Raw genomic sequence first — 18439 nt, forward strand, 5'->3', positions numbered from 1 at the left:
GTAGAGTCGGAGAACAACGAGGCTTTTATTTTAATCAAGCAACAAACATAAGTGGTAGCGCCTTTTGACCCGTTGGCACTTTTAGGAACATTCAAAGCTTATTAGAGGTTTCGCGCTGAATCAAGCTGCAAGCTAAACTCTACCAGTCACAAGCTGGAACGCATGTTTGGTTTGTTCAATAGAATAGCCTAGTTATAATTGTTGATCTCCTCCTTGGAACTATGGATAAAATAGTTATGGTATTGCTTATTGAGATTGTTCGTCTATGTCTGTTTGTAAGTAGGTTCTAGATGATTACTGATGCATCGAGCCCGTCCTATTAATCGCGCTGGATCATATATACATATGGTTACTTCTGCACCGCATATCATTATTGATGGCCCATTTATAACATATTGCTAACCGGCTCTTTGTCATGTCGATTTCTATTGGGCTCTCTGAGCCCAGCGTCATTCACAGAGTAACCCCACGTATAACATCAAGATCTACAGATTAGAACCACAATATGAAACGCATTGGCTACCTAGTGTAGAGTTCGCTCTCCGGACGACGACGCGTACTGCAAGTAAAGTGATGTCTAGTTACGTGCTTTTACAATGGTTTGAAACAGCTGCGACCCTTATGAGCGTCTTAAGATAGGCTGTAGGTTTCAGGAATATATTCTATCCAATTGAAATAACATGTTTCAAACAATATAGAAATATAATTTTCGAATTATATTTTAATCTAAAATAAAAACATTGACATGTCTCACTTTGAGTTAGTCTCGTTTGCCCACATAGTGATTATTGTTATCACAAGAATACCATAAGATCGCTTTATAAATAAAAGCAAAAACACAAACACGAGACAACTGTTTATTTGTGAATACGTAAGGTCCTCATGACAAGCAAGTTAGATTATATCCGTACCTTAATATTAAAAAGAAAAAAAGCGATAAATTTCAATCATTCTCACGACGCAGTAAATCCTTATGCAGCGAGGTTGATAACCGGTTACAGTTACTTGATAAACCTGTATCCGCAGAACGACAGCCAAAAATAAAATGCTAACAATTAATTACGGCACATACTATACAATCTGGATGAATAAAGGACGCATCTCTTTTTTTTTGTCATTAGATATTATCAGTTGCAAGCAGGAGCTCGTATACGGTGAAGATATGATAGAACGCTGAACAAGTCATAGATATGACTAGATGGAAATGAGGGTATTTAGGCAAAAAAGGCGTCATTCGCGCTAAAGCACATTGCCTGTCAGATAGGCTAGCTAGCTCATAGAGCCGTTAGATCGCTGGTTTAAATTTCCTCATTTGATACTAGATAGATAAAAAAATAGATAGATAAAAAAACTGAAGCAACTACAGCGTTTCGATATGAATATAGAGGAAAGCTAGGTGACTATAAGACACTGATAAGTGCTTCGATATTGCAGTCATACTACGGAAAATATCATAGCACTAGTATGTTAGATGAATGTATAGGTACGGTCTGCTTTTTTTTTTTTAGTGCTTTACCTTTGCAATTTTGCGTCTACTGATAGTCGATTATATTTTATTGATATGGAAATTTCATTTGTCCTTTAATTTATTGCCGTGTGTAAAATTCTGGGCTACAATACCGAGTATTTTCCTTGGCAAGGATAACAATTTAAGACATCATTAGTTTTATAACTAAATGAAATAAGTTTAATTGAGAACTTCCTTTAAAAATGCCATTGCTCAGTAAAGTGCTATCGTTAGGTCAAGATCATTTTATGAGGTTGACAGTAAATTTGTGCTTCAGATATGAACAAACGTGAAGCGTCTCCTTTTAAGAGGGATTTTGACTTGCGCGCGTACTCTATAGAGATTGTTCTCTGCCTTAATTACTCTACTCCTACGTATCCTATTATAGTTAGCTCCTGAGGTAAATAAGTCTAATAACTGCAGATTAGCTCAAATGTTGACCTGTTATAGTAGGATTTATGCGAATTATTCGGATATGACGTGATGTTAGGTAAGCATCAAAGGCGATGCAGAAGCGCAACATGTTTTAGACTGCTATTAAACATGTTTCATTGAACCCGCTCTATATTTGACTTCAGCTATAACTAGTCAGTCACTTATCACATCAACTTGTCAATAAGTTCCTGAATATTAACAAACAATTGCGTTACTATATAGAAGTGGTCAATGGGCAAAGATCAATACAGTAAAAGCAGATGGGCCTTTTAATCGCCTTGAACTGTTGGCAGTGTAGTTCACACTAGATTTATCTTAAGTCACGCCGGCTGCAGGCTCGCCATATGGTGATGGCAGCTCCGGCCTGCGCCTTTCAAGTCTATTTTTCTTCCGCACATTTGATTATAGACGTAACGAGCAGTCCTATTTATAAACGCCTCTAAGTGCCTCCGGAGCCCACAGATACCTACACACACATATAGCGGGCTTACGTCGGCGAGGTCCAGCTTGAATACACGCCTGTCTTTCGTGAAACGGAGACAGAGTCATTATGACCGTAAGCACTGGCATCGGCCAAATGGAAGCTGGTATGCCCCGTACTGCTGGCAGTGCCATTACTCTGCTGCAATAGAGGCAAAAAATTGAGTCTTCTTTTAGAGACGTCAGAGGTGGACGAAAGAGAACCGAATATGCGGTTAGTAAATTCACGGAGAGTTACCCTGCTGACAAAAATTCCTTTTACCAACTTCTGCCAACGCCACTCCTCCACGAAAGTGTCGTGGCTCGTTGGCTGTGGCATGTGCTTAAGGCACTAGTCACATTCGATCAAAAGGATTACACGGACAGATCCTGGTGAGAACACCGACGCAGCGTCACATAGAAGGCCATTTATAGACGGAGAAACGAATCACTGGCAAATAGGATTTCCGCTAAACAAAGAGAGGTTGCAGAAGCATTGGAGTCAAAGAAGTGTAGCAGTTAGAATCCGCGCGTCTATTCCGCCCCTTTCCGGCAGCGAATGCACTTATTGTGGATGACAGAAATTTTTTTTTACTTTTGGGGTTGTATTTAGTAGATAAATACAACCCCAAGAGTGACTACCAAACCCTCACAGCAGCGAGACAGCCCCAATATGCTTGCGGATGTCGTTGACAAAAACTGATTAAAAAAAAATGCATAAATTTGCAAATATTGAACGAGATAAAGTTTGATCTCGGAAGTGAGGCGGAAGTGGACTACGAAGCGGAAGGCTGGATGCGAGCATTGGGGAACTGAATTAATGATTAGAAAAAAATATCTGGTTTGATGAGACAGGATAACTGAGGGATGATGACGTCTTTTATATCCTATATGTAATAGGGGTTGAAATAATCTTGGTCGGCTTTTCTCTCTCTCTCTCTCTCTCTCTCTCTTTCGCATAATATACCATCAGTGCAGATTTGTAGACCATAACAAAAGGAAACTAGAAAAGCTAATTTTAACTATCCCACCAGTTCTTACGACCCACGCATATTATTAGTGTAAGTTAGAAGATATTAATTATTAAATAAAATAACTTTCCACCAATAATATAGATCTATCGTACTATTTGTAAGTTGAAAACTTGAAAAAAACTGGCCAAATACGTTTCATCGGGTTTAATTAAAACTGCAAGAGCTTGCTAGTAATTTTTGTTAGAATGTTTGCTCTAACAAAAAAATCTTCTAAATCCATACATCATAGTTTATTTCTGTTATGTCTAGTAAATTCAGACAACAGCTATCACATGGTAATTCAAGTACTTAAAGAAAAAACGAGATGCTTTACAAAGGCTTATTTTGGGGGCGGTGCGGCGGGACGAGGGGAGGGATGGGGTGTTATATACGACTTATGCCAATCATAAAATATACACAGCTTTATGAATATTTTTACTTTGCTAATATAGCAAGGAACAGAATACCTATTACTGAGGTAGGAACTTTGTTCAGAGCCTGTGAAAGAGAGAAACAAAAGACTAATATCAGGTGCTTTTAGGAACTTACGGATAATAATAGTCTTGGGTTTTTCTTGACGATAGGCCAGCAATGCGTTCCTTCGTTATCACTTTAGTCAAGAATACTTTAGGTCTAGGACAACCGAAGATTGACGAGCCGGACAGTTTTGCTATGGCAAGCCAACCGGCCAACGATTAGGCGAAGGGAGAGACTTAAATCGGTAGAGAAATCCTTACCTCTCTCGTGGCTCAACATATGCGATGCGATTCGTTTCCATGTCCCACTTATAAGGCAATAATCTTATGGTGCATTGTGTGCTTCTCGAGTACCTTTGCCAGCTTGACCTCTTCGCCTAGAATTGTCTGAACGGCTACATGGCACGAAGGATCTGGATCCATAGGACGTCCTGAATTATTTCGGTTACTGGCGCAAAGCCAACCAGCATTTAGTTCTCCTGCCTACTTCGTATTCTCTGCTTGTTGGGTTTTATGTAGACCAATGTGTATTTTTTTGTACAGCTTGAAATAGTTGAATTGGCTGACCTATCCGTGACCGCGCAGCCACAACCGTTATTGTTATGATTTAAATAAGCGGATTTCGGAGTTGATTTGAATTATTGTTAGCCCACAATATGTACGTGCCGACATTTGGTATATCTTCTCCTGGCTAGATTTGTAAATATTTGCTATATGCATTCGTTATATAAAGACCTAACATTTTGTACCGTTCGATACTTTATCAACAATTGTACACTGCGAAATTAAATATACGATTATAACACTTAATTATATACTTTACTTATATATATGAAAAACAAAGAATGAAAATATGATTTTTTTTAGGTAAAACATATTTATGAAAGTACAGTATTTGTTTAGAATCGTTATTAAGTATGGTCAATCGTTTAGTTATTCTTCGAATTCGGAAACTTCCTTTGAAGATGTATATTTTTAGCATAAACAATATCCGGTGAGATTCTACTCAGAAAAAGAGAAGTAATATCCTGTTAAAGTTTAGAAGTTTGTTGTGTTATTGGACATCCATATCTAAACACGAATTCATCTTGTCCACATTTTAGCATGTATATATATATATATATATATATTAAAATAAAGATCCTGATCTACATATCTAATGCTCGTATTATACGTATATAAAAATATCCCGCTTGGACATTCACAGTAGCACCTGCCAAAACCTAATTTAGACTGGGGCTTCTATGACAGAATAACAATCAGACCGTTAAACCACCCTATCGAACGCAGCGCGAAAAACAGATTGATGGTAATCACGAAAAAATACTCCGGTTTTTATCAAGCCCATGCCGCACCAATATCAGCACACGTAACTACGTAAATGCGTTCGATGTTTACGTCACCTCTCTAGTGACGAAAATAAATTTCCTATTGACACGCTATCCCGCTCACATGTGCGTACTATTGATAAATGTTATAAGTTACAGATGGGGGTGAAGGGAGCACGTGAGTGCAAAAAGCATCTGCATTGTGAATGTTTGTGCTAAATGTAGAATTGTCTGTTGCTTCTATTATAGCCAAGAAGGCTGATACTAAAATATGCTCTTTCCGACAACCTAAGTCATGTCCGGCCGTTGGTCTGACGTTGATCCACTTCTACACCCGTTTCAACAGGACGATCATAAATAGGGTCCATCGACCTAAAATTGAGCCGGGCCATCCGCTATGATTCTAATCAGCCAGTCACACACACTTTAGGTTGCAGCCCCGCAAGCTCTACGGACCATCTCGCCTCTTGGCCCAATTCTTCCAATTGGTACCTCGATTTCTGCTGAAACAATGACAATGCTACCGCTTCAAGATTTTGACGCCGTGTCTTGTTGCGTTTTCTAGACATGGAATCCTTTGCCACTAGTGCCGGTAATAGTGTTTTAGCAACTGGCGCGGCTTTTGACTTTCTTGTCAGCCTGCAGGCACATTGGTAAAGGGTAGTATAGTCAGCCACTAGCAGAGCGGAGCTCAAAGGAAAGTAGCAACGGCCTGAGTCGGCATCAACAAGAGCGACGAGCCGTGACGACAACAGCAACGACAGCAGCAACAGTTGAAGGGTAGACCAAAGACATGGCCTACCCTTCAGCTGTTGCTGTTGCGGCTATACGTATGGCGTCCCTGTCACTGCCATCGTTGCGGGCTATATAGTTGTTATCTGAATGTTGACTGGTTGAAACATAGCATTTATCGAGGAAATTCATATTAGTGCAGTATTGTTAATCTGATGTGGCAAATGCTTATTGAGTTTTGTATCGACCTTATCCAATAGATGCTCGTAAACTATTAAAGGCGCAAATCTGCTTTGGATATTAGGTGCCCTTAATTTCGACGTCAAGGTACCGTCGACCCTACTCGTCTACACTCGTGCCAGCCACCAAACATCATAGACGTAAACTAGTGACGTAAAATTGGCCATCATTTCTTCTTACGCCACTTCTCTGAAGCTCAAGTCGACTTTAGTCGCTCACAGGGCGTTTCAGAGGTGGACGCACCTGAGATGTCTACTTAAATGACGAACTTTGACGGGCGCTCGCAGTTTGCGTTTTAATCTTCCAAACTAAAACGAACTTACATAACTTTTCTCTCATATTTTCTCGTAGGACACATGAGAGAGACGCACTTGTATGGCAACAACAGATGACAACGCTAAGTAAGAGCACTTACAACTTTTCATGAGATCCACAATTGAGTCTTCCAGATTCTAACGCAGATCGCTTTTCGACCTCAACAATGCGTAACGACATAACAAACGTGACGAAAGCATTAAAAATAAGAGCTAGCTAACTTCCAAAAGTTAATGAATCAGGCACGTTTTTATCATAGATCAGGTCTTAATTTGGCTTATCCTAGCAACGACCCGGGAAGTGCGTTATGCACTTATACTTTGGCGTGTCATCGCATTGCATGGCCTGTTAAGCGGCGATGATGTTTACTATGATGAAGCTAGATATGAGCTAAATAAAAGCGAGTCGATTTATTACGTATAAGCAAATCTCGAAAAGGATGTTTATGCCGTAATGGTTTACTTTTCCAAACGTACGATAATATATTTTTACATAAAGGCAATGCATCTGGTACTGACAATGATCACATTCTAAAGCAAGCAAAACTAAATGTTAAATAGGCTTAATGTCACAGTAAACTTGTGTTAAAGATGACGTTCTCTCTTCGTGAATGCTCGTTGTTATTACCTTTGATTATTTTTAAATGCGCCCGTGCCATCAAAGGTATTTGCGGTTACAATGCTATTATAAAGATAGCTATATTGCTACCAGTTGCAACGGCAGCATTATAGCCCTCTTCTAATTTTTGCCGACCGGTAAACAACTCAGATCCGTCTTCTAATGTATTAAATTTGTCGCGTAATAGCTCAGTTTTTGTTAACCAACTGTCTAAGCAAAGGACTCGTACCTGCGAAAGGTATGCGATATCATCATGGTTACCTGACGGTTTGACCATCTATATGAAGTTCACGCAAACATATACAAACTATTTTTAATATTACGATGTATTATCGATGCTCCCTTTACAAAAATATCTAAACAGGTGCTTTTGGTTGCGAATAATTGTGTTTCTTCTTAAAAAAAAAACAGAGCGAATTGGGAAGGAAGCTGCCTTCTGTCTACCCGTTCCAGAATTTTTTGATGTATACATTGATGTACCATTTAGTAGATCAGATAATGGTTGATCGTTGCGGCGGATGAACATGACGTTCCACGTTCACTTCGTGGCGAATGTGTACCACTAATTCGGGACATTTGCTTTTAGTTTTGGTGGGTTTTGTCGATGGACAACAGCACCTATTCCTTTTATCTGAGTTATTAAGGTTTCGTTTATCATTGAATTCGTCAGTATAGCTAGCGCGGTATAACGCAAGCAATTTCTAACAGCAGTCAGACGTAAAGCCCCACACATTTATTCAAATTTTACGTTGTATTTTAGCTATTACCGTTCGATTTCCTATAAAAAGCGTGAAGTAATGTTTTTGATGTGAGCAAGTGAAAGCAAAAAAATTATATTGGTATAAACCTGTTTGTAAAGATGTAGCTTGAATGTTGTGGCATGAGTGCATGAAGCAAGATTCCTTACAAAATGTTAAGCCTCGACATAATCTTTGCGCAGAAATTACAAATACAACCATCAAGGATGTCTTCTTTTAATTATATAAACCCAAGACCTCAGACGGCCTATGCTGACTGAGGCTTCAATGGCCATACTACTGATGGTGTCTGGGACTCAGACCAGTTGATGGGAACATTAAATCTAGTTAATTACGTTATTTGGCAGTGTCTCAGTTCTTAACAGTTCCCTTGTCAAGAGTCGATGGCGGACACGAGTACCTATGGCGCAGCCATCGGCCCAACTACTCGACTATTGCCGCTGTTACCCCTAACGCTCCAAAGATCGCTTTGCCCAGTCATCACCTGAGTAGCTTACTATGGTACGAACGTTAAGGGCAACACCAGTAAGGGTAATCCGAGAGTATTGCTTGCCAGATCCATCGATACCACTAACACTGAACGAGGAAAAACATCTGAGAAAATCGCTAGGTGAGGCATATTTTCAAATCTCTCATCTCCAACCAGGCGCACTTCTCCATTTCTCAATTCTCAACACTCCAACTAAGACCCGCCACGATTTGAAGCAGCCGGCTTTGTTGTTGCATTGAGTCGTTCTACGCTACCAGCAAGGATGCCAATCAGTTGTACGGTTGCCTATGGAAACACAAACAGGAGCCAGCTTATGCTACTGCAAATACTGTGTTCATCTCCGAAGCCGTGGTCTTGGAAAAAGCTTTGTTTTCTTTTGAAATTTGCATTGTGTAACACTCGACATCGTCGTTGCCTTCGACGAAGAAAAGGCGAGCAGCAATCGGAGTTGCAATTTCTGGATGTTGCTCGTCGGGGGATTTGACACAAACAAGGGACTGGGTAAAACGGCCGCGTCGACGACGATGACGACAACTATAAAGAGAAGTGTATGTTTTAGTGTCGTTTCTCTCTATGATGGCATTGTAGGGCATTCGTGGGTGAAGGGTTAGGATGCAACAATAAATTTAGTGTACCTAGGTTAAAGACATGGCAATAAGCAAGTGCGGGAATTCGGCTGTGCGTGGAATCCTCTATGCATGCGGTTGCGCAAATGCATATGTCTGGCCTCGCTTGTGATGTCTTGTCTCTGACAAGATGTAGACGTGTTGTGCCTGCATGATACGTGACACAGCCAGATACAGCGAAGCAGGACCTTCATTTGTTGACCGAGCATAGGCAAACATAGAAGAATAGCAGAATTACGAAGGAGAAGCAAACACCTTGTATATTGAGTACATTACTCTTCTTTGCTTTGTTCTTGCTCAGCACGAACAAACAGTTTCGGTGGAGTACGCCGCAAGAGGTTCGCAGATGGAGCAGTGTATTGTATAATTTTCTGTGTATACATTGTTGTTCCTGGTTTGTGACAACCTGATGCTTGTCGTCTTTGCACTAAAACTATCGGATGGAACAAACATTTATTTTTTTTTTAATTTAATAATATTTGTTATGTTGTATGGTATTGACGGAGATTGAACGAGCGACCTTTAACCCTCTCAGATAAAGGGATCAGTTTTTGTCTGATCGTTTTATTTAGTAATACTTAAGTAATTAATACAATCATACTACTTTTCTATTTTAGGGTCTAATCTATCTACAAAAATTACTTGCAACATCTAGCCGAATTGACTATGCTATCACGTTCATTCCCTCACTTAGAGCTAAAATTCTCCTGTACGCGGAACTCTGCATTCCGCGCTTGTGGAATATGCAGACGATCGAAGGCAGTAGACTGAACCAAGAAGCCAAAAAACAGGCCATTCTTTTTTATTTCTTAAACGCATCTTAATTCTTCTCCAATGAATAGATTAGCAGGAAAGTCCAAAAAAGAAAACAGATCTTTGGCGTCCGCATTCTTTTTAAGTTCCAATCTGCTTCTTCTATTTGCGTTGCAACAAGAATAACGCCTTATGCTGTGACGTAGTGGGAAAGGGGCTAAGAGGAACGGCAGAGGCAACGCAAAGTCTGTGGGCGAAATGGCGTAGGTGGTTCAGGAATAAGTTCGCACCAAGAGAAATTGAAAAAGCTCATTCCAAGTAGTGACTGATGGTAATGCACATGTCCAGAGGACTTATCCCCTTCCTAAATCGACCGAGCACACGCTCGCCCGGACACCCACGACGCGATAAGGTGCTCTTGACTGGAATACGTTAAAGCGTTAGTGACTTGCCTCGTCTGGACAGTCATCTTAGCGCTGTTCAAGTTGTTGTTTACTTCGCTATTGTTATTGCTGGTGCTGGCGTTATTGTTGTTGTTGTTGTTGTCACGAAGGAGCTCTTCAAGACAAATGACATAGGATACCGCACGAGTGCTGCCACTCGACCGCTGTTTGTATAATCGCGCTGCTACTGCTATTGTCGTAAAGTACTGTTTTTTCCAAAATTGTGGCTAGACTTCTTCGCGGCGACGCAGACGTGGTACTTCCCAGCCATTTCCGTTTAATTGGGTTCTTTCAATTTTGGCAGTTTGCGTGTATTGTCGTCTAAGGTGACAACGAGTCAGGGGGTCTGCGCCCAAAACTGACTGTACGGTATGCGGCTTGCTCAAAGACTTCATAGAAAAGCGCATTGTAGATTTTGAAAGGAAAACTGAAGCTTTGTTTTGGAAGGGCTTTTTAGTTTAGCCCTTACTCTCGCTGTCTCATAACTGGACTCAATGATGACTGCGTTTACATAGAAAACAGAATAAAAAGATGTTGTCAGCTGGGGATTGTTGTATGGGATAAGGTTTATTTCTCATAAGGAGGGGGCCTGTTAGATTAGTCATTTCGCTGAAAAAACGTATTTTCGCGGATAGATATCCACCAACGATCCCGATTAAATACGCATGTGAGAAAACTCTGTACCAACAGTTTTACGTTACTCGATGAAATAATATGACCCGTTGCTAATCACTTAACCTTTGTGGCGCATGTATTTCCATTATTTATAATATAGTTATACGCGGATAGGATATTGTCTGTCAAGCTAATAGGACCCGCTTAGGCTGAAGAAAATTAAATTTGTAGATATTTCATTCCAGATTAATTTTTGAAATGCATTATTTAATTACGAAACAAAAATTCACAAAAGTTGTGCAGTATCAATGTACTTTCGATATTCTATTAAGAAATTCTATTCTTCCGATTATATTGGTCACCGGGGGATTAAACTACTTTACGTTCTTAAAAACTGCCCTTCTAAGTGAGGACAAGCACAAATAGGTTTCAAGGCCTAAGGTCCTCTACTTCATGTTTCTAATCGACACAAACCTATTTTTTCCTATGGCTAATTAAACCATTGCAGTAATTAGAATCATTACTGCCATTCATTTGATCCTCGTCGTACAGAAACCATAAGTATAATGAGTTCACAATTACTTAATGGCTACAGCGCATACGCATGGCTTATAAGAGCACAGTAGAACTATGGTGCTGGCTATGTAGAAAAATATGCGTGTTACATTACTTTTCCTATTTTAATTTTCCCTTATCCCAGGTACCTCTGTGCTGATAATTGGTTAAGGACTCATCAAACGTTTTATCAGGTCTAGGCTATCTAGGTTACTCATCTTCCAAATACATCTAGTGACGTTCAGTTTGCGGGCCATAAATCGGCACGATCAAGTCAATACGATGATTTCAGCTCAACATTTCAAGCTGAAAATAACTTCTTCGGACAAATCATATATCACCCGTCGTATCTGCTGCTCTTTCGGAAAGCTAGTGGATCCTTAAATCTTCAGGTTCTAATTCCAAAGCTTTGTATGAGATTTCCAATGTGAACTGTTTTACTAGGTAGCAGGCTCTAAAGATAACCTCCATATATCGCTCACTGGTATTGAACGCGTGGTTACAAACTGAGATCCGAATGATTATTTCGATTGTATTATAGTATATTAGTGCGCCATCGCTAACAATCAAAGATATATATATATCACTATATTTAGTGAGAGCAGTACTAAACTGTCTATTACCGGCTTTCTTTTAGCACCTTGACCGATTAAATCACATAATTTAGATAACTTGTATAAGCCTCCAAAGATAGAAATTTCAAGTGTTTTTAAGAACGGTTCCGTTCCTAAAAAGGGCCAGGTGCGATCTAAACTCGTAAGAAAATTCGTAGGGTACGTCTCATTGTTACGTAGGATGATGGCTAATTACATGGTCAGGAGATGGTTGGCTCGTTTTTGAAATAGTAACTTAGTAAAGACATGTACATAGCGACACTCTGACTGTAAGGACCCTGAAGTTCTCACTGTAACTAATTAGAATCCATGGGTAAACCTCCGCCAGGTTATATGAAATGGAGGAACGTCCAAATAAACTGTTCAAGCATCTAGTAGACAACTAATCCGTTGACTGAGCGGACGTCTGGATATCTGATGATACGACAAATTATCGGATGATGAACTATGGGCACGGGCAGACATCCGCTAAAAGGAAACGAGGACAGCCTTTTTTCGAAAATAGTGACCAACAATGAAAAATGGGTAACCTTCAATAACCTCAAGGAGTGGCAGTGCCTTTCAAGTTTGCCGTCGCCCAAAAAAATAAGATTACGCATTTAGTGCGTGAGCTCCTTCTTGTCGTCCCAATTCAGTGCCATGAACAGCTCGAGTAGTTAAGGCAATACGTCTAAAATAGAGCTCGCGGCTATAACTAACAGGAGGGTAGTTGTAGTTTACCACTGCAGTGTCCGTTTTCACTTACCACTAGCGACTTGCCAAAAATTATAGGCGTTTAATTGGGATATTTTGTCTCACCGGTTATCACCTTTTATGATTTTTGCAAATCTTCCTTAAAGGAAAGGATTTTGTATCTTTAAAAGCTATGAATGCCTATATTGACTAGCTAATTGTAGATACGAATAATAACTCCTAAAGAAATTGAAAGGAAAAAACTACCTAAAAGATGATCGTTAATGATGAGCAATGTATATAATATTGATCAATATTATGTCAATCAAGCCATTCAATCTTTATCAAAGTTGGCTGGCAAAAAATGGTTTCTATTCCAAATTCATTAAAGTGTTGATGCGAACTTACCCCAATATTGTATGAGAGGAGCAGCAGACAAACATACGTTTTTTACGTACAAACACACGCACAAAAGACCAAAGAATCAATAAATAATCTATATAGAAAAAAATGGTATCTAAGTTAAGTACAATAGAGCTAGTTTAAACTGTAAGCCTCTACTTTTCGCAGCGATAGACTCATGCTGAGTTTTTCTTTCCGAGGCTCATTTGCACTCGTCCTGCCTATGACAAAGGGACCTGGATATTCTATCAAGCTGTTCGTCAAATGCTCAAATGTTATCAAATTATCTTTGCCCGTGTACGTGCTATCCAAGTTCGTACCAAACAAAACTATCTCCACTTCTGACACGTTTTTCAGCATCAAACTGTCGTTTGCCCTCACCTCTCTTCTGTCCTGTGTTTCTATCTGCCCTGCTCACCTTCATCTAAAAGCTCCTCTTTCTTTACATAAATGTACATAGAGCATCCACACTATAATAATAGCGTTATTCTCGATGATCATAACGATCAGACTGATGTCCACTTGCATTCAGTGCATCTAGTACGACTCGTTTTCGGAGCGGCGACGCAGTTAACGCGAAAACGTGCGAGTGTTGGGGCAGCTATGTCCTTCGGAGAGAAAGCCTGAATGCTGAGAGCCTTAGGGAAAAGATGATAATTTAGCCAAATCTCCTGTATGAAACATTACCGCCCAAAAGCGCGTCTTTGGCGCTGTTTTAAGCTACTACCGATCTCACCTTACATTCTTCATTTTCCACGCGACTAACGCAGCACTAAATAACTCAGGGTCGCTTAGAAAATAGAATAGACGCCGTTGAATCAGGGGGTTCAAGGCGACAATCCAGACTACTAGGCCTGTAGAGACAGGCTAGAGTGGGGAGAAATTCGAGAACAGGTTATTAGGTAGGCTAAATTAAAACAGATTGCTTTAGACGACCTTAAATAGAATGCATAGACAAAGCGTGCACCCGTGTCAAGCAGTAGAGTGTAGAAGACAGAAGACTTCGTTGAAGGGCAGTCAAGCGCAGTGTATAGTATAGTCGGATGGCATCGAGAGTGGCGACAGTGGTCCGCTGTACCGTTCTGAAATCGGTCGAATGAACTTGGTAATTTATGAGAGATACTGGTGGGAAATACTTCATAGGAAATGTAATGCTTAGATTCCATTGCTAGTTCAAATTTGTTCCGACGTTTATTGCTTCGTCCTTATAGGTTGATTACCCCTGAATTATTTCGAACGCAACAAGTGGTAAATTTCACGCTCCGTAATTGCATGTTTGTCATCATCGTCAATAGCGTCATCTGGTTAAATTGTTGCTAATCGAACAAGTTTCGGGACGTTCCCGATATATTATAGATGAACACGATTGGTAAATAGGAGCTCAAAGATTTATGCCACTTATGATGTTCTGTCTTTGATTTATTATTACGTTCATATTGACCAACCATTGGATATTTCAAACAACAGTTTAAATTGTAGTACGCGACCTCCGTCGACGTCATAACCAGGAGCAGATTTCAAGGCACTGAGATAAAGGCAAAAAACGCGCTCTTAAAATTTCGATATTTGCGGTAAATATTTCTCTTCCGCCTCGGAAAGCACCAAAAACAGCAACATATAATATAGTATCTTAGAAGCCACACCTAATTGATAAATTCTATTTAGGTCATTGTACTTAATGTCCAAAAATCTCTTTGAATAATACTGACTCCTTTAGCAGTAAACGTTGACAAACATATTGTCACGTACCGATTCCTATAACATATCTCTATTTATTTCTTATTTCAAATAAATTCGCTAATAACCGTAATGCTGTAATAACTAATTTCCATAAAAGACGCGTAGCACAAGTAATAACTTCTAGCTTAAAATGCATATGAACTTTTCCTTTCTGCCGTTGTCGATGACTAGAAAAAGACAAAATTGGGTTTCTAGGAGGAAAATCACCTTTATTCCACCTCTCTAGAGCATTTTGTCGGTGGAGGTGTCTGATAGGACTTAGTTACGCAGATAATCAGGACTCACAATCAATCTACGAAAATATCATAAAAGAATCCACCATAAGATTTTTTCTTAGAGAAACAAAGCATCGCTTACCTCTGTAGCGCTGGTGATATCACTGTGAGTCTCACAGTGTGCTCCTTAACTTTAGCATAAAACTACTAGCAACGGCCCAACTTCCATTTCGCACGCAAGACTGCGCACGTTTACCAACTGTTGAATAAACGTAACCATTGTAATGCTAAATAGCCTGTGCCTGCTACCCTACCTAGGCTTCTAAGTGGTTGGTCTTAACCTACTTGATGAGAGGCCGTTTGTGCGTTTTCTGTTGGGCCTTTATATATTAGTGCTTTCCAAGGTCGAAGCTACAGAATACTGGTTATATGTCATTATACAAGAATCAGCGTTAAAGGAGCGTGACCATCTATGCTCACCTCTAGGTGCTTTGTTTTTTCTAAGGCAATATTATGCGATTACGCGGGCTTCAATGCTTTAACTTACCGAATTATCAAGCTAATTCTTAACGTAGCGTAAGCAGGCGCAATGCCATTCGTCAATCGAGGCCGAATAAATAACATAAATGATGCTTTGCCCGTTTTCTATAGATTAACTCAACCAATCCTGAACGATCTTATTCCGTGACCGTCTGAACGATCACACAAAGCCAAGCATCGGAAAAAAATTTTTTGATCTCACCAGCGTTTATTGTACAACGCGTAATTCTTTTGCTAAAAAGGAACATTGCATTTGGGCAAGGCATCGCCTATAGCTGCATCGATTTTTGCTATCAGCTTTTACAGTGTGTACCGTCGTTCTTGACTGGCAAAAGCGATTCTGTATCCGACGTTTACAACCAGCACATATGACCATCATGACAGACCATTACCTACATGAGGGCCAAAGGGGATATCCCAAGTTTGCGATTCTCTCTCGTTAGGGCCATTTGCAGCGGCTCCTTGGCATGTCCTAGCAACGCGTGAAGGTGAGTTAGGCCGCTAAAAAATGTGTACCCAAAGATCTCGACTGTTATGCGTTGCACAGATGGCACAAAAAGTGCACTCAACGAAACGGGAATAGCCCAATCAGGCCAAATTTAGTGAAACCATCCAATGCTCCGTTTGTTACCAGCGACGTTGTCTCTGCTTTGGTGCGCCCCTTTTTTTGTCTCTTCGTTTCCCTTTTGCTGTTTTTCCTATATCTTTTCTTCGTAGTTTTTCTTACATCTTCGCTGATACCGAAGTTCACCTCATGAACAGCTTTTTTTCCCAGCAAAAAAGGAACGAGGCGAAAAAATCGTAGGCGCCGACATGCACTCACATTTTCTTTGCTATATACTGTCTACTACTATACCTTCGTTACGCAACAGTCCACCATATACCTGTATATATGAAACAAGAGTGACCGAAAGCAGCAGCAACAACGGGTAATCGACAGATGTGTCTGATGTTCAAAACCCAACAAAAGGATAGATTATGATAGGTTACGGCCATTGCCGGGGACAGCGTGGCGTAGAAGGCTGTCGACAGTAACCGTGAACTGGCTTACTTGACTTCGCTGGTTACTCCCAGATGGTCTGAGCAAAGCAAACGCAACAAATGACGATTTCGCTTTTTCATTTTTTGGCCGGCTTATTTCCTACCCTTTTTTCCTCTTATCAGTTCTATAGACAGACTGAAAACGGATCCGTTATCTGATCATGCATCGCTAACGACTGCTCGGTCCCATTGACCGCAGTCTCAAAAATGTTGATAGGCATCAGAAACTCAATGATAGAAAGTCAGTGAATTCGCATCCCTAAGGGGATCCCAGCTACAAAACAAAGGAAATTTAAATGTCTGTGGCTTGCGTCAAGGCTAAGGTCCGTACAAAAGCGGTGACCTACGAAAAGACGGAACATGCAGCACGATGCTCACACTAACTTTCAAACAATGTTAACTAACAGCTAAAGGGTGAGATGAACCCAGTTGAGTCCCTGTAGGCTTGCCTACGTCACTGTGGCACCGTTCGTAGCACTGAACGAGTTTTAATCCACATACTGAGAGAGGAAGAGGCGTCCCATCGTCCCGCTAACTGCTTAGCACTCACACTACATGGGTTTCGTTGCTTGCTCCAGTAGTACCCTTTCTCAGGACGACCCTTTCCAGGGCCATTCTCCTCAAGACCTTGGTCGAAAATGAACGGCAGAAGGCAACTTGAAACCCGGCCCATGCTGCACAGCATTTCTCGGTTATCAAAGAGGCAGGAATGCATGGCGGAGTGGTGGCCGCGTCAGGGATTCACCCCGTGCTTCGTCATCATAGGTAATGTCTAGACTCCTTTACACTGTCTGGAGTTTGCGGATAATTAAGAGGGGATGAAAAATTTGATCAATTCCCTTCCCTGAAGAAGCTGTCTTAGCGGCAAAATATACGCGAGTGTAATGGTGAAACTGTTGCGAACTGGAAGGCCATACCGCTACCGTTTCTATTGATGGGACAAAGTAGCCGTGATCCGCTTTAATCTACTGTTTGTTTGGTTCCAACCATCTGTGTAAATTCAATAACGTGCCATAAAAAAAGACGATCTGTTATACTATAGTTGACGTTGTTTTGTGACCAGTGTGGCGGCGTGAACAGTTATTTTTTTCATCATTTTCCACTCGTTGAAAGGTACGCCGGCGAACGCACATCTCATCCCGAAACAATGTAAGGAGCCAATCGTTGTGTATAGGTTGTCTGTCTGAGTGGATCTGAGAACGAACGAGGCCGGGTTTACGTATGTATCCTGCTGTAATAGCGAGCAACAGAATCCAATATAATTAGTGGCAACGATTATAATAACAAACAGAGGCAAAGCAGTAAGACAGCAGGCGAAAGTGTGCGAATAACCGTGCGTAAGAGACGCTTTGTGTGATGTATAAATAAACAGAACATTGCTTGGTCAGCCAATCCAGTGAGTAAAAGTCAGCCGGTAAACACATACACACATAGTGACCAAGCAATGAGGCAGAGATCTGGTCAATAAATATAATTGTTATTATATTGCTTGCGTATCTTGTGGCGTCCATAGCGCTGTTATTGAATACAACAGCTGTGAACCAATCTATACAACGGGTATTGTTGGCCTTACAGATACTGGCGTTGAAGGGCATTCTCTTAAGGAATAGTAATAATACTAAGAAATTGATTCATGTGCTTTGTGATGAGACTTTAATGATACACAGTGTATCTCGTATCGTAAGTGACCGAAATTAAGGATGTTGTCGATATTTTTTGCGACGCGTGTACTGATACCAGCATTACGACAACGTACGTCAACACTCATTGATAACGGTTAGTACTATACAAACAAACACAATATTAATAGTGACTCCCATTACAATAGAAAAAAATATTCACAAAATGCTTC

The 18439-nt window shown here is 40.4% G+C and overlaps 1 protein-coding gene and 1 long non-coding RNA gene across 13 annotated transcripts in view; one reads left to right on the forward strand and one right to left on the reverse strand.

Moving 5' to 3' along the window:
* Nucleotides 1–882: 882 nt before the first annotated feature.
* LOC147756063 (uncharacterized) lies at nucleotides 883–4036 on the reverse strand. Its single transcript, XR_015326460.1, has 3 exons — nucleotides 3964–4036; nucleotides 2413–2564; nucleotides 883–1014 (listed from the first exon to the last, which is right to left on the reverse strand). It is a non-coding gene; the product is annotated as an uncharacterized LOC147756063 (long non-coding RNA).
* A 4613-nt stretch (nucleotides 4037–8649) lies between these two features.
* The window catches only part of LOC111249489 (neuroligin-1-like), a 67413-nt gene continuing 57623 nt past the window's right edge, over nucleotides 8650–18439 (forward strand). For 4 of the 12 annotated variants that reach the window (XM_086986599.1, XM_086986600.1, XM_086986597.1 and 1 more), the window contains exon 1: nucleotides 14822–18363. The gene's annotated coding sequence lies outside the window, so the exon portion shown is untranslated. Of the gene's footprint in view, nucleotides 8920–14821; nucleotides 18364–18439 lie in introns of those variants that run through there. The other 8 variants (XM_086986601.1, XM_086986602.1, XM_086986604.1 and 5 more) reach the window with 8 other exon arrangements.

The sequence above is a fragment of the Varroa destructor genome, unplaced genomic scaffold (assembly GCF_002443255.2).
Source record: "Varroa destructor unplaced genomic scaffold, Vdes_3.0 BEIS01000004.1, whole genome shotgun sequence".
In the NCBI taxonomy this organism is placed as follows: domain Eukaryota; kingdom Metazoa; phylum Arthropoda; class Arachnida; order Mesostigmata; family Varroidae; genus Varroa; species Varroa destructor.